This window comes from Lacerta agilis, chromosome 1 (assembly GCF_009819535.1).
Source record: "Lacerta agilis isolate rLacAgi1 chromosome 1, rLacAgi1.pri, whole genome shotgun sequence".
NCBI lineage: Eukaryota > Metazoa > Chordata > Lepidosauria > Squamata > Lacertidae > Lacerta > Lacerta agilis.
This window is the reverse complement of record NC_046312.1, coordinates 47465915-47479280: the sequence shown is the minus strand read 5'-3', so window position 1 is coordinate 47479280 and position 13366 is coordinate 47465915. Positions and strand designations below refer to the sequence as shown.

The window sequence follows — 13366 nt, the reverse complement described above, 5'->3', positions numbered from 1 at the left end:
CCCGATAACTAGGTGCTGCCTGTCTAGAAGGACTCCGTGTATTCTACGGGCTGTGGAGATGGGCCTTTCTCTCTAACACCGGTGCTGATCCGCACCAGCAAATTAGTGCAGCAAGTGGACAATCCAACACTACATTTGGGTAAGGATCCCAGGTTCAATCCCTGGCATCCCCAGCTGAGCTAGGAATGTCCCCTACCTCAATAAGCCTGGGCAGCTGCTGCCCATCAGTGTAGACAACACTGAACTAGATGGACCAATGGTCAGACAGCATTCTGTGTTCCTGTGTACACAAATACAAACACATGGCACCTGCAAGGATCAAAATATTACAACAGAATCTTTATCAAGGGAAAATATTCAAGGTGACCTTTCATTAAACAACTAGTTACCGCAAACAGACCAAATGAAATGTGTGTGTGCCTGTCGTGCACTTCCGTGCCAAGGCCCCGTGATCCACAGTCCCCCTATCTCTCTCTCTATATATGAAAATGTAAAAGGTGGATGTTTGTGTCTGATCACCTTTCTCCGTAACCGCTTGACCGATTCCGTTGAAATTTGGACACAACGTTCCATGGCCATATGGGAGTGTTTGTGTGTACTTACATTGTACAGATAGCACATCTTTCACTGGTAAAAATGTGATTTTATGCAAAACAATATAGCGCCCTCCAGTGGATGTCAAAACCGCAGGCGTGATCTCATTTCACCACCACACCACACCACACCCGCCCCCTCCTCCTCCTCCTACATCACCACCACCCTCCCCCTACTCCTCCTCCTCCTACAAACCACTGTAGTAGACGCCCCCACTGCCTCCAGCCTGCACCACCTTATCCAGAGCCAGGCCAGGTGTAAAAGCCAACTCCGTCGACTCCACCGCCACCTCGAGAGCCAGGGCGGCCCCAAAGGCTACCTCCACCGACTCCGCTGCTGCCTTGAGAGCCAGGCTGGCCCCAAAACCCGCCTCCGCTGACTCCCACACCGCCTCGAGAGCCAGGCTGACCCAAAAAGCCACCTCCACCGATGCCTCAAGAGCAAGCCCAGCCAGAAAAGCCACCTCCGCCAACTCCACCGCCGCCTCAAGAGGCACCCCGGCCCCAAAATCTGCCTCCGACGCCTTCGCCCCTGTCTCGAAAGCCAAGCCAGGCCCAAAAGCCGCCTCCACCAACTCTGATGCCACCTTGAGACCCAGGCCAGGCCCAAAAGCTGCCTCTGACACCGAGACAGGCCATGTCCAGAACCTTTCACACACTAAGCCACAGCAACACGTGGCCGGGTACAGCTAGTGGACAATAAATTACATGGACACAATTATTTTGGTTTATGTGTTCTGATAGGCTACAACTTTATTGTTTATGGATGTGAGCGGTTTGGCTTAGGCATTGGATGAAGCCAGGCTATATCTTGACTCCCGCCTGTCTGCAGGGAGTTTAAATAATAATAATAATAATAATAATAATTATTAATACCCAGCCCATCTGGCTAGGTTTCGCCAGCCACTCTGGGCAGCTCCCAACAGAATATTAAAAACACGATAGAGTAAACCACCAATAGGGGGAGCTCTATGACTTACATTAAATAGGGAGCCCCCCCCCCCAGGGGTCACTGTTGGGGTTGTGACATGGCCTGAGCCCCCGGATCCCTTTAACAGGATACCCTTACTGAGGAGGCGCAGGTGAAGGCTACAACCTCCCCTCCATCCAAACAAAGGCTTACCCAATGCGTAACCGCACTCGAGCCCAAATGGCTCACCGCCAATACCCTCACACCTGCAACCAATCCCTGACACATTCTGAAATGTCATTAACCAGATATCATTGCCAGCATCGGAAAGATGCACCCCATCACCATGAAACAAGGCCTCCTGGTCGAAGGTGATGGCAGGGTGCAACCACAGCCGCAACCAGCAATATCCATGTTTACACTGCAGTGAAGGGCTCTTATTTGACTCCTAGTGTATATCCCTAATCATTTCTCCCTTGAGTTCAGTTTCATCAAGTCCTTCTTCTCCTTTATTGATTGTTACATTTATATAGCCATTCAAATGCTTCCTTATCATCCTTTACTACCATGTTAAAGCCCTACCATTGACTTTCGGTTTCCTTCCTCTGAAATCTGCCTGGCTCTCCTGCTACTGTACTACTTCTCATTGGACTTCATGGTCTTATTATGCTCCCTTCTTATTATATAGCAATGTGCATTATTTCGCTTACTTCCAGTGTGGCAAGCCAACCCCTCTGCTCTGAAGAGAGCTCTTGCATATTCTGCAAAATGGGACCCTGGACATCTGCCCCAATCATACCTCTGTCCATTACCAGCATGTCAATCCCTACGCATTGTTGATTACTCTGAGTTCCATTCTCTTCACTCTGCTCCATAACTGTTACTCTCTCCTGCCATTTCTGGTTTGCTCCCATCATTTATCTCCCCCCTTGACATTATCCTCACTTCCACACTTGAATCAGCGGATGTTCTTTTTGAATGATTGCAGACTCCACACAAGGACTCTTCCGTTCCCTTTATAGAAAGTTAGGCTATAATGTGGTCATGAAATTGGATCATTATAACCACAATAAAAACACAGCTGTCTTCTTCTCTGCTTCATGTTGGTAAATCTTCATTTGAGATCCCTTGTGTGAATGCAGTTTACTGTATTTGATTAGGCAATGCTGTGGATACTAAAGAGGACTTGATACTACTGGAACGCAATTCTGAACCATAGAATGTGGATTTCGAGCAAACATTGGGCTCTGATCTGCTGGAAATATAATTTTCATTTTATAACTTTATCTGCAATGAATGGTTATTCATTTCCCTAATATTTGGGTTTTTTTAATGACCAGCAGATTTTTACAGAGTTGTTATTCACACATCATACACACAACAGATCATCTAAAATTAATGAAAAATACAATAAAAAGAGAAATTGATTTATTCCCAACTCTTGAGGATGATTAATGATGAATTTAAACTGATTATCTGGGAAAATAACCATATTTAACATAACACACACACACACACACACACACACACGGGAGAGAGAGAGAGATTGTTAAAACAACTTGTTACATTTCAGAATGAAAATATGCATGGGTGGAAACCTTTTGTTACTGAGTAATTGATCATGGAAGGAAGTGTTGAAAAAACTTCTTCCTAATCCTTCTCCACATAGAATTTGATTCAATAGAGTGAGCAAAGATCAATTGATCACAACAACTTAAGGACTTCAATCACATGCATACTTCCATGGGAGAAAACCCCATTGAACACAGTGACTCAGTTCACGCCTAACAATAAGCCAAACCATGGTTTAGTACAGGGGAATGCAACCTAAGGCCCAGGGGCCAGATGTGGCCCAATCGCCTTCTCAATCTGGCCCACAGACGGTCTGGGAATCAGCGTGTTTTTACATGAGTTGAATGTGTCCTTTTACCGGTATTTAAAATGTATCTCTGGGTTATTTGTGGGGCCTGACTGGTATTTTTACATGAGTTGAATGTGTCCTTTTATTTAAAATGCATCTCTGGGTTATTTGTGGGGCATAGGAATTCGTTCATTATTTTTTTTCAAAATATAGTCCGTCCCACCACGGTGGACCGGCCCATGACTGAAAAAGGTTGCTGACCCCTGGTTTAGTACAAATGTATGAGCATGTGGGCTTCCAGACAGATCATGGCCACTTTCCTCCTCCTCTGGTCAGCTCTTGCTGCACTTCTGTGATCTACGCCATGGTTTGTCTTAGCATGCTGTCCATAGACTCATGGTTTATTTCTTCCAGACAAACCATAAACTGTAAACCAAGACAAACCTTGGTTACAGCTCGTGGTTTGTTTGGAGCTCGCAGTAGTGTGGCACATTTGGCGGATTGTGAGGTCCTTGGGGTGAGGACGTTAGCCATCTGGTGGCACCTGGCCCAGGGGTTGCAATCTCTGCAGGTCCTAACTCTCAACAGCATGACCTGGATGCTCAAATGCATTGCAGTTTGTGCTACTGGCTCCTCTTCATCTGACTGGGTGTCTATATTGCTGCAGGTCAAGTGATGATTTTCATGTGTCACAGATATATCTGGGCATCACAGATATAAGACCAAAGATGGAGCCTTCAGGTTGCTTTCATATCTATTCACATGCAAACAAGTCATCACATAACACTTTTTGGTGGAGTCAGTTCACACATGTATTAATTTCATTATTTATTTCCAGTGTAATTCTGTGCATGTCTACTCAGAAGTTCAACGACATTCCTTTCTGGGTAAGTGTGCATGTAATATTGTAGCCTTTAAATATTTTTGCCCCACTTTCCAATGGTGTGGTCTACTAGGCAGCATACAATTTGTTCTTTGAAACAACATTGTCATAAAAATAAAACAGCCTAAAAATAGAAGCCTATAAACACAGTATGATTAAAAAATAACATAAAACACAGCACAGCGGGAGGTAGTGCAAAGTTAATCAAATGCTGTTAAATGCTTGGACAATTTTTTTTAACCTGGCACCTGAATGCAGGTGCTTGGTGAATTAACAAGGTGAATTAAAGATGTGGGATCCATGTCATTTTCTTGGCTCTTTCCAGCTGTGATTGATAAACCAGCTTTGGGAGGGTGGTTTTGAGCTAGAAAAATGACAGGAGGGTAAAGGTTTAAGCAACTTCTACCCACGCTCACTCCTCATGCTCATTCACAGCCTGACTTTTTTGAGTTCAAATAAATGGAAAGGGAAAAACCACGGAATGCTGTTTAATGTGTGGTTTCATGAGCTTCACTTGTCCATCATCATTAAGTTTATAGTACCCAAGTGTAGAGAAATCAACCCATTTACATTCAAGAAAGCAATTAGAAGTTAGAACATTTGAACAGTTTCAGTGAAGAGGAATTATCCTCACAGGAGTCAATTTTCCCCATCTTTGCTGGAAGCCAAGCGTTCCCTTCTGTCTGTTTGGGTCCAAGTGGACAGAGAGTGGAAGAAACTTGCTAGCATTTATAAGCTACCTTTTTAGTTCATGGAGGGGAAGGATACAAATGAAGACAAGCAAAAATATCAACTTGATTTTTTGGGGATCCTTATCATTTTAGTGATCAGAAGAGGGATCAAGAAAGATCCCTGGCCAGGCTATTTGGATTCCTGGGGACAGCCATGTTTTCCTGGGAGTGATGGAATGTCATCAAGCCCTGTTGCTCCCAAGGTAACTTGCTCTATGTTCAGTCAAGGTGTGCTCATTCAAGCAAAAGGCCTTGTATCCTAGCTACTCATGTTGGCCGTGGTTGGATACATCATTTCAGAAGGTTTAAAAGGAAATTATTTTTATTGGGGGGTGGGCAGAATGGATAAAGTGTGCAACCTTTGGATCACCTTGTAAGTTGTTTAAAATTTACCTTTATAATTAGTGTTTGTGGATGGATTTTTATGAATTTGCCCTTTAAAATCTGCCTGGAAACAGGATGGGACAGATCTCCGAGAAGTGAGATGCAATGGACTTCAGTGGCTATGTCCATCCCTACATGAGGAGGGAGAAAATAAGAAGAAGCTATTTGCTTCATAGTTTATAGGTCGGCCCATAGTTTCTACAGCAGAGATCCAGTGGAACTTGCCATGAACATTAAGTGGATATTCATGTCGCAAGAATTTGGGCACATGCACCAAGCTGGGGAATAATGATTTGCTATGACTCCATGTTGTGTTACTATACACATAAGAACATAAGAGCTTGCTGGATCAAGCCAATGGCCCATTTATTCCAGCATCCTATTCTCATAGTGGCCAGCCAATGCCTATGGGAAGCCTGCAAGCAGGAACTGAGCACAACAGCACTCTTTTCTCCCGCGTCTTATAGCAACTGGTATTCAGAAGCATACTGACTCCAGATTTGGGGTCTCTTCCTCACATTCTACCAGAATGCTACTATAAACATGGGTGAAAACACCCGGGGTAGTACATAGTTTGAAATGGCCCTTACAAGCTACACATATGTATCAACAATTTCTTCCAAATGCAAATAAAATAGCTGGTAATGTAGGCACACTCTGTACTTCAGAAGAGAAACATGAAACTCCACAATGTGATAATCCTCAGTATAGCATTGACATTGCGGGGGGGGGGGGGGTTTACTGGAAAATATCCAGAGATTCTTGTGGATGTCATTATTAAGTGGTATTCTCTGCTCTTGCTCTCTGGGCCTTGTCTTTTCCTCAGGCAGCCTGCCCAGCCACCGCTAAACTGCTTGGACAGTGTGGTCCTACCACACACTCCAAATATTAGTAAAACATTGTTTCCTGGCAATGATGTAACTGGTATCTGGAGTTGCTGGGAAGCAAGAATGACCTTGTGCCAAATGGCATGTGACGCTGAACCTATCCTTTCCAAGTTTCAGTATTCTTTTCCCCCTACCCCAACTATAAATGGCAGATGCCGGTGCAAATCAGGATTGGGACAGTGGCATGCAAGAAAGGGGTGGGGTTAACTCTTTTTTGTGCCCAGCACATCCCTTATGAAAACCCTGCTTCCTGAGATGCCTATTGGCCCCAAAAGGAAAGAGTTCATTGCTCGCTTCCCTTCTAGGGCTAAGATGGGCAGGTGGGGGGTGGGTGGGCAGGAGGGAATAACTTCCTCTAGACCATGACAGGGGATGGAAGGGTTCCCCCATGTGCCATGGTCCCCATCCTCAAGTATACCAGAAATGATCTTCCAGATATGGCCTTTTAATTTCATCTGTAATGTCTATTGATTCCCATAATTTCCTACATTTTCCCTGTAGCTAGGCAAAATATTCAATAAATTATCAGAACAAACAGAGTTGAAAATGAGATCATTTAGCTGGGCAATTTCCTTTCAATTCTGCAATGTGAGGTAGGAAAACAATGCTGCAGCCTGCTTTTATCTCATTAGAATGTTTCCACTTACGTTTAATGGCCACAATTAATTAACCTTCAAGCAAGAGCCTTTTATCTTAGATACATACCAGGATTCTGCAAAAAGAAGTTGTTTGTGTTTTAGTGTTCTCTTGTTGACTGTTGGTTGAAAAAGACAAGGGGGAAAAACACAAATGGCAAAAATTAAAATGATGCAAAAAACAAGTTTCAGATGGAAATTGCACTCCATTACCATTTTGCAAAAGCCTGTATTTCAGATTTGAACTGATTTCAAAATAGCAAGGCAAGCAGTGAACTGAAAACTCATTTGTGCACAAAGCACTGCAAAGTGTAGGGAGTAGTTTAGTTTTTAAAAAATATTCTGAACAAAGTGGGTAAACAACCAGAGACCCATTACAAATAGTTTTTCCACTTTTTGTTTGTTTCTACACAGCTTTTCTCTCCCTCTTTTTTTATTATAAAAAAGCTCTTCAATCTCTGAGTTGCTTACACGATCATAGATTTAATCAACAGTTAAAAGGGTTTGTTGTAAGCAGACACATTCCTGACAATTACAGGATCTCAGCTTACTTGTGTCATATTGATAGAAATGAGCACATCATCAATGGTGTCTTCATTATACCAAGAAGGACAGAATTCACTATTATATGACAGAATCACCTGAGAAAATAAGAAGATTTTGTCATTACTCCCATGCCCTGCTCCAGAATTCCTTTAACTGCCATATATTGTTGACTCAGCATGAAAATAATGAGCAACTTTAGTCTGGTCAGACAAAAAGAAAAAAGCAAACATTTTCAACAAAATAGCACAACCATTTTAATTCCTTCATTATAAAAGCATTTTATTTGAAAGCTAGCCCACATAAACATGCCAGGCACACTTGCATTCAAAAAAATTGTATATATCAAAACCAGCTAAAGATTGGAACTGGGGGCTCACATTTACTGTTATTGCTTGAAGAATTAATTTGTTCATATATTTTATTTATTAAATTTGGATACTGCCTTGTTCACACCCTCAAGCTTTACTAACTGAAACTCATCCAGCACAACAGGACTAGATGGTGCTCTGGACCCCCTTGAGATTCATCTGCTATCATAGCGGAGTCATGATCCCGGTGGAGGCAAGTGATTATTTCCTCAAAATGCTTTGCAAAAAAGTGTACAGCGAGCTACCATCAGTTCTACCACCTCCTTTGGACTGGACTGTAAGAGGCCCCACACTACCCAGAAGAGCTCCGACTGGCCTTATGAGGAACGGCTTAGGGAGCCTTACGAGGAACGGCTTAGGGAGCTGGGTATGTTTAGCCTGGAGAAGAGAAGGTTAAGGGGTGATATGATAGCCATGTTCAAATATATCAAAGGATGTCATATAGAGGAGGGTGAAAGGTTGTTTTCTGCTGCTCCAGAGAAGCGGACACGGGGCAATGGATTCAAACTACAAGAAAGAAGATTCCACCTAAACATTAGGAAGAACTTCCTGACAGTAAGAGCTGTCCGACAGTGGAATTTGCTGCCAAGGAGTGTGGTGGAGTCTCCTTCTTTGGAGGTCTTTAAGCAGAGGCTTGACAGCCGTCTGTCAGGAATGCTTTGATGGTGTTTCCTGCTTGGCAGGGGGTTGGACTGGATGGCCCTTGTGGTCTCTTCCAACTCTATGATTCTATGATTCTATGGTCAGCAAAGTGAGGATGCAATGGAGGCAACAACTACCGTATTGGCCTGAATATAAGCCGCACTTCTTTTTGTCAAAATTAACTGTGAGAAGTTAAAGTGCGGCTTAAATTCGTGACCTTACAAAAACTGGCTTTTACGATATCGCTGCTGAAACAGACATACGGTAAAACGGAACAAAAATATTGTTTTATTGTCAATTTGAGATCTTGAGACTGTTGTGCAATTAATCCTAATTTCATTCGTCTCTTTCCCCATATTTTACAGTTCAGTATTGATTTTTTATTTGCATTTACGGTGCTACGAACAAGTGTTTAACCCACTTGCGGGTCCTCTCTAGGACCCGTAGGATTTTCTTCTACGTTTGCCATTTATGGGTGTGAGTGCCTGCAGAATTTTAAGGGAGTGACTTATATTCGGGTATTGCCTGCTGAGGGCTGCCTGCTGGAGGCCTGAAGGGCCCTGCCCATGCCTCTTTCCACCTGGCTTGGGGCAGGGCCTGACAGGCTTCACAAGGACTGCGGCTGCTGCTCAGCAGAGAGGGCTCCTCTTTTAAATTGTTTTTAATTTTTATGTGTGGTGTTTTAAATGAGACAGTGTTGGCTGTGAGCCCTAGAAGACCTGCACCCTGCCTTGCTGGCCCTTTCCCATCTGGCCCGGGAGAGTGGAGTGCTGACTGACTCCAGCTACAAAAACTGAGACTGTTGAAAAAAATTCTTGGACTGGAGTATTTTTATGGGGGGGGGGGGTGAGAGAGTTTGTTGCTGTTATTGATATTATTGTTGTATCTCTAGTTTTAGATCTTACGATTTACATGGAAATTGTTTCCATTTGGATGTGTACTTTTTGATGTGTTTTATTTATTCTTTATGACTTCTGTTGTGTTTGTAATTATGTCAGTCTTGTCATGTTGTAAGCCGCCTTGAGCATAGTTTCAACTATGGAAAGGCGGCATACAAATAAAATGATGATGATGATTGTGTTTTCTCTCCCCCCCCCCCCGAATTTTAAAGGTGCGGCTTATTTGCAGGTGCGGGTTATATTCAGGCCAATACGGTATTACTCAGAGCAGACCTGGCATTCAACAACAGCAGCTGCAAACCCGAAGGCTGACTGATATGACAACCACAGTTCCCCAGGTTGGAGGAGGGTCTAGCACATGGCACAGTCACTCACGGCCTGCTCTGTGTGCCCCTTACCCAGCCTGTCCCACCGCCCCCTACCCTGAACCATTGTGACTGGGCCCTCCTACTCTCCCCAGCCCCTCTCTTCCCAGGCATATCCCATAAAACCCTGAATTTAAAAACAGTTTACAACAATTTAAAGCATTTCAGACAATGGGTCAATCATAACGAAACCAAAACCAGCTAAACAATACTGCAATTCAAATGTGTGTTCAGCTGCAGCAACTTTCATAGCTGCAGTTAGTCAGGGCCCCGCCCTACTAGGCCAGGTGGAAGAGGCCTGTCAGACATCTGAGATAGTATCTGGCCTCCTCAGCAGCCTCAGCTTCTTCTTCTTTTTTCTAGCTGTAAACTTGCTCATCATTTTATTAATACTTTCTATTCTCAATTTAAACACTAAAACCTTTGAAAGCTTGCAATTTAAGTTTAAAATACGTCGTTAACTTGCATGCGCTCTCCTTCCCCTTTCAATGATCTTCAAACAGGTTTGGTGCCATGCTGCAAATTGAACATTGGCACTTTTCATGGAGAACGTTCACCGAATGCAGTCTGCATTTCCAGGTATCGTTGATAGGAAGCTGTATGAGACACGGGGATGCTCTTTTTCTTCTCAGACAGTTTTAAGAAAATCAATACAACTTTTCTCATTTAAATCACAATGAGCCTAGAGTATAATTTTAAAAGTCCAGCCAGAAAACCAGACAAACGTGGAAAGTGGCTCCCCTCCTGTTGTCAGTTACATTGACTTTAGTTAGTACTACATGCTAACAAGGGCAATGTGGGAAAAGTGCCACTATAGTGCTGCAACGATCCCAGACTCATCCAACAAGTCTATGTATTAAGTTGGTTTGCTTGATTGTACTACTCCCTTATTGCCTGGAAATGTCACTCCCAGAACCAAGAAACTGATTAGCTTCATATTCATCAGCTCTAATCAAGGCTTATGACTCAGCCAGGATAATAATACATACGGAAACCTTGTTCTCAAACTGAAGAAAATAAGAGATATAAATAGAAAGGTGGTAGTTTGTAGTTGCTTAACATGTGGAGATTATTAAAACTCTTCTCTTGACAGAAATACAACTCTCTCTGTCTCTCTGTCTCTCTCTCTCACTCACACACACACACAAAATGGGGAACTTCAGTGAATTATGATGCTTTCAGTATGAATTTGCAAAATACAGGTGAAACTCGAAAAATTAGAATATCGTGGAAAGGTTCATTTCTTTCAGTAATTCAACTTAAAAGATGAAACTAATTTATGAGATAGACTCATGACATGCAAAGCGAGATATGTCATGCCTTTATTTGTTATAATTGTGATGATTATGGCGTACAGCAGATGGGAACCCCAAATTAACAATTTCAACTTTGGGGTTTTCATCAACTGTGCGCCATAATCATCACAATTATAACAAGCAAAGGCTTGACATATCTCACTTTGCATGTCATGAGTCTATCTGATATATTAAACTCCAGTAGCTAATGAAAACAATTGCTTACATAAATGGACTTTTCCACAATATCCTAATTTTTCGAGTTTCACCTGTATGCACATGCCTGTTGGGTTAGGTCAGATAGCACTGAAAAGACAGAGGCTGACAGTGTTGGGGTGAGACATTCATTCCCAGAAACAACACTAGAAGTTACCAGAAGCGGGAATGCAACTTATAGTCAATATATGTGGACTTCTGACAACATATATGACCATGAAACAAGATGTACATGTATTTATTTATTTCATAAAATTTCTGTACTACTTTGCTGCTTGGTAATGTAGCCATGTAGAATGGCTTTTCCAAAGCCTGGTCTAACGTTTGAATAAGATAATATTCAATAATTGCTATTCACTGAATAGTGACAGGGATTAATGCAGTGTAACCCTTCTAAAATGCAAGGGTTAAGATGTCAGACTTTGGGTGTCAATTCCAGAAACTATTGCCTTGCTCAGAAGTGGATCTGATATCTAATTCAAACTACAGATGGAACACTTCTCGCCATCCTCGTCCTTCTGTTGCAAGAGGCAGTAGGTAAGGTCTCTATCTAGCAAGATGGCTGGCAACAGGGCTGTATTTAAATTTATGTAATGAGTTTATTTATTACTTCTCTTTTTTAAAAAAATTACTAAAAGGCTGCATGCAACATTTGATGCATGGACACTGATGTTGTAAAGTTTCCAATGGATTAAAAAAAAACACATATTAATGTAGGTCAATATCACCTGTAAAGAGAAAATGAACTTTTTGTTTCAGCTGTTGACTGGATATGGGAGTACATGGCAGGGTTCCCCCAACAGGGTCTCTGTTTCTGAACTATATTAAACAGACAGGAATTTCAGGGACAGGTATTAATTTCATGTTCCTTTCAGCTTTTGATATGATAATTTGGAAAATGATTAAACCAGAAATGTTCAAATTGAACCAACTTGTTTGTATGAACAATATATTTATTAAGTGTTTGTTTGAAGAAGAATCATAATAGGTTTTTGAATTGTAATACTTTTATTTTTTCTGTACTTCGATATACTTTTAGAAACTTTGATACTCTTTGATGCTCATTTGTACACGTGCACAAGTTCATTTTCTCTTTATAAGTGATACTGACCTGCATTAATATTTTTTTAAAAAAAGTTTGTAGTTCCAATGATTCCACCAGCCTCCTCCTGTGAACTGACTCATCCTTACTACCTGCTGTTTTCTGCTACTTACGAGAAGAACAGAATTAACAGGCAGGGCCAAACTGGCAGGTTGGAGGACACTGAGAACCTGGACACATATGTAAATTCATGGTGAATTCCAGAAAGATGGGCATCATAGGGCTAAAGGTAAAGGTAAAGGTACCCCTGACCATTGGCTCCAGTCGTGGACAACTCTGGGGTTGCGCGCTCATCTCACTCTATAGGCCGAGGGAGCCGGCGTTTGTCTGCAGACAGCTTCTGGGTCATGTGGCCAGCATGACTAAGCCACTTCTGGTGAACCAGAACAGCACACTGAAACACCGTTTACCTTCCCGCCAGAGTGGAATCTATTTATCTACTTGCACTGTGTGCTTTCAACAATTCAATAAATACTTCTTGGCTAAAAGCAACACCTGCTTCCTGCTTCTGTTTTGTGTAGGACGGCATTTCAACGCTTCCTCTGCTGGCTTTCTTCACCACTCCCCGCCCCAAGTGACAGAGTGATTATCACACAGTCTCTACTTGCTTTGAAACCCAGATGGAGGGGCCCTGTCCCCACAACTGTGCAACTCCTCAGACCCCAAATTTTGCTGTGGGGAGGCTTCTCACACAGGTGGGACCCTTGATCCTCCGGCACTTCTACTTAATGTGAGGAGTCTCATGGATCACCACCGCAAAAAGTAAACATATGAAGGGGTTGGAGGGAGTGGGGCTAAAGGTTTATCCCTGTTCTATCCATGTTCCCTGTTCATGTGATGGCACCAGAAGAATGCTTAGGGTGGCCCTGTATCATACATCATGTATCATCATGTATCATATCATACATCAGACCTTCAGTTGTGACTTACTTGCCAAAAAGGTTGAATGTACTGTACTGATTTGACCCCAAACACAGTAAAATTGACTTAAGAAAACAAAGATCGGGGCGGAACACTCAGGACAACTGTTCCTCCAGTTAAAGAGATGT

The 13366-nt window shown here is 42.5% G+C and overlaps 1 long non-coding RNA gene across 1 annotated transcript; it reads right to left on the bottom strand.

Annotated features, from left to right (window-relative positions):
* Positions 1-6958: 6958 nt before the first annotated feature.
* On the bottom strand, positions 6959-9739 carry LOC117060712. The gene is made up of 3 exons (XR_004428022.1): positions 9613-9739; positions 7436-7525; positions 6959-7003 (listed from the first exon to the last, which is right to left on the bottom strand). It is a non-coding gene; the product is annotated as an uncharacterized LOC117060712 (long non-coding RNA).
* Between the last annotated feature and the right edge of the window lie 3627 nt (positions 9740-13366).